Consider the following 4039-nt stretch of genomic DNA (forward strand, 5'->3'; position numbering starts at 1 on the left):
ACACACACACACACATATATACATATATGTGTATGTATATATATATATACATATATATATATATATGGAGAGAGAGAGAGAGAGAGAGAGAGAGAGAGAGAGAGAGAGAGAGAGAGAGACTAGACAGTAGGTGAACAGATAGAGGCAATGATGCAGTCAGTCAGTCAATTAGCATTTATCAAGGCCCTACTATGTGCCAGGTACTATGCTAAGGACTGGAGATACAAAGAAAGACAAAAGATAATCCCTGCCCTTAAGGAGTTAACAATCTAATGGGGAGGCTACAAGCAAACAAATATGTAGAAGCATATTATGTACAGAGTAAATAATTAACAGAAAGTAGGTACTAGAATTAAAAGAGATTAGTGCAGCCTAGAGATGTTGGGATGTTGAATTAGGGTACCAGCATTGGAGAATTAAAGAAAAGGACAAGTACAGAGGTTTTACAGAGCTAGAATAGATAAGAATCAGTAACAAGTTGGACAAGAAAAGTGAGGGAGAGTTGGAATCAAAGATGACGGAGGTTTTTAGCCTCAATGACTCAAAAATTGATGTTGCCACCCACAGAAATAGGAAAGTTGTAAACAGGGACAGGTTTTATTTGGGAGATTTAAAACTAGGGATTGTCTTCTCGCCTCTCACTTCTCCCCAGGACCTCTACCCCCTAGGAGTCGACTATGCTGCGCGGAAGCAGGAGTCGGACCTCCCGGGTGCCCCCCCGCCGGCCAGTCGGGCACCCCCAATGAGAGCTGCACCAGCACCAGCACCAGCAGCTCATCCTCCAGCAGCAGTACCACCATCTGCGGTTGCCCCTCCTGCTGCTGCACCCAGGCAGCTGGGTTTGATGGCCCAGATGGCTACACAGCAGCAGGAGTTGCAGTGGGCTCAGCTGTGGGCCACACTATTGGTCATGCCATTACTAGTGGCTTTGGTGGTGGGAGCAGTGCTGAGCCTGCAAGGCCTGATATCACCTACCAGGAGCCTCAGGCAGCCCAGCCAGTGTACCAGCAACAGCAGCAGCAGTTCAGTCCCTGCCACTATGAGATGAAGCAGTTCTTAGAGTGTGCCCAGAACCAGGGTGACCTCAAGCTGTGTGACCTCAAGCTTTAGCGAGGTGCTGAAGCAGTGCAGTTTTGCAAACGGATTAGCCTAATTGAGACCTTCAAAAGGAAGAAATGGAAAAATCAACTCTGAAGACCAATCCAATTTAACCTAATCCATAATTCGAGTGAAATGATAAAGAAAGCTGAGCCCACCAGTACTTTGTTTCTTTGCCTATTTGTCAGTAATGTCCTTTTGTTTCAGAACAACCTTCGAGGGGGAGAAAGGTATTCCCATTGGAGATAACATGAGATAATATAAAATGTTGGGATGAGGCAAGTGCTTGTGTGGTCTCTTATCAAAATGAAAGATTGTGTGTAAACTCTTAGCAAAAAGAGTATCTTTAAGTTTTGGCTAGTGATTCAAATAAAGTTTATTTCCTCCTGGAAAAAAAAAAACTAGGGATTGTTCTATGGTACCTATCACTACTTCCAGATTTAGTATGACAATTTTGGTTAATCAAATATTCTGTTCACAGCATGAGTCCCAACCTAGGCAAATTCTTGCTAGGATATAAAAGAGACACATAGAATCAATGAAAAAGGAGTTAATTGACATGAAACAAGTAACAAGAAATTAAATCAAACAGCAGTATATTCTCTGGAAATAGGATACAAGAAGGATACAATTTTCTCCAATTTTAGGTGAATTTAATCCTTAATCTCTCTGATTTCCAGTATAGCAGAGGACACAGTCACTTCAGAATTCATTGACCCCAGTAACAAATGTTTAGAATGTAATCTGCATCTTGGAGTTTTTCCTGAGAGTCTCTCATTTTAGAATGTAGCTCAATTGAAAATTTTCACCTTAGCTCTGGAATATCACAGTTTAGCCACAACTCCTATGTTTGGGGAAACCATGACCATACTGTTCCGTGTGGTCTCACCCTGCCATTCATAGTTCTACAGTTTTCCCCGCCTTGTTTATCCATTCTGTTTTCATGTCCACTCACCACCAGCGGTCTTTTTAAATGTCACACCTTATACCACACTCTCTACCATAGTTCTCACTTACTAATGTCAACATATTGCAGGCTCACACACAAACCTCTGGGAAATTGAACCTAGAGACTCTTTCCCAATGAGTTATGTTCCTTTGTTCCCAAATATTATAGGAAATGAAGTCCTGAGGACATACTATGGCTTTATTGAAGATATATGTAAAAAGTTCAGATAAGTAAAGATCTAAGCCATGCATCTGTCTCAGCAATATTTTGAAATTATTGTTTTTTTCTCCTGCATATTTTTCAGAAATCCTTGCCAAAATATTTTAAACCTTGGAATTATACCCTATATCTGGCTGTCTATTGAGAGAATTAAGTTCTCTAGGAGGCACAACTTTCATTCCAGAAGAAATCAATGCAAAATTTTAATCTGTCAGTGATAAATTATTGTTTGAATTGATTTTAGTAGTTTTTAGGGCTCTTAGCTGCTATATGAAAAAGGCTAATAGTTTCTGAGTGTGCATGCACTTTCAGAATAGCTCAAGGGACCCAGCCTTGCTTGCCCATTAGCCTGGAATATATTATCAACAAATTATAGGAACAACATTTCTCTAACATGATCATACTCCTCACTTCGGGCTGCTCTTCAGCATTTGCAAGAGACAGTGCCATGGATGAAAGTAAAATCAATGTTACTGCCATCTGTTTTGCATGGAGAAAAAGACAGATTGATTCACTTTGTAGTTTAGTGTTTTAATCTTGCTTTTAAAGTGCTGCTGGTAGCAGACTTCACAGAAATCCTACTCTGCTATGTAAGCTTTAAAAAGAGAAAGAAAAAAAGCCAACACTGTTATTCCACTAGTCCACTAGTAACAGTAGTAGGGGAATGATTTTGAAGTCCAGAAAGTCAGGGATTGGGCCAGGAAGGGAATGAGAATATGGCTAGAAACGTTAATTTCAACTCTATAGTCATCAATGTGGTCCTGATGGGAATGCCACAGTTTAGAATGCCATGATCCCCATCCTCATGAAAACATTACTTTACAATCTTCCACCATTTAGGGTCCTCATTTCTAGACCCTCTACACCAATCAGAATCAACTCTTGGTGATATGACCAATGCTATGGGCTCAAGCAAAACCCAAGCATAGTGGAAGACTGCTAGAGATGTCCCTTTGTATATAAAACACTTTTCATACTATTTGGTCCCTCCTTAATAGTCACTGTTATGGGCCAGAGTCAATCAATGCAGAAAAAAAATTATCCAAGGTCGCATTTGCCATCAATAATGCAAAGCTTAGAACAGCCTGATTTACATCACAATTCCAAGTCTGAGCCTTGCCATTCCAGTACAACAGAGGGTGTGTCACCCATTTTATCCAACACCCTTCCTACAACAAAGGAGTACAGGAGTGTGGACAGAAAGCATTATTTGGTGACAGGAATAGAATATTATCTGGAGCAATCCACTCATTAAGGCTCTGCTAAAGAACACAGATGCTATAAAGCCACAGTTGTTCCAAGGAATAGAATTTGGTTCATAAATGACTCAACTGTTCTGTATGCCTTTTGATGAACTAATTATGCTTTAGGACATAAATTCCTAAGCTAAATTAGTAATAAGTTTGTGTTTTTACATCAAACCTTATAACCAGTTTTTGAGTTTATGTTTAGGTTCAGGCACCCAAATTTCAATGTAGTCCCTAATATGCAAAATTGCATTCAGGTGTCAAGTTCTGGTCATTAAAGTCCAGTATGATGTTTTGCAGTATGGCATGATGGCTAGAGAGCAGACCTTGAAATAAGAAAGACCTGGGTTCAAGAACTACCACTAATATGTAGTAACTATATGACATTGGGTAGCTCACTTAACTTTCGATGCTCCAAGTAACTCTGTAACAATATAGGTTGCAAAGAAGGTGCAAATTTGCAGTGAGGGAGATTTCTACAGCAGTGAAATCACAGACCTAAAACCTATTCTCTCACAATTTTGAT

General features: G+C 39.9%; 1 pseudogene; it reads left to right on the forward strand.

Annotated features, from left to right (window-relative positions):
* Positions 1–677: 677 nt before the first annotated feature.
* Positions 678–1499, forward strand: LOC118843893 (annotated as a pseudogene).
* The last annotated feature ends 2540 nt before the right edge of the window (positions 1500–4039 follow it).

This window comes from Trichosurus vulpecula, chromosome 3 (assembly GCF_011100635.1).
Source record: "Trichosurus vulpecula isolate mTriVul1 chromosome 3, mTriVul1.pri, whole genome shotgun sequence".
NCBI classification, from domain to species: domain Eukaryota; kingdom Metazoa; phylum Chordata; class Mammalia; order Diprotodontia; family Phalangeridae; genus Trichosurus; species Trichosurus vulpecula.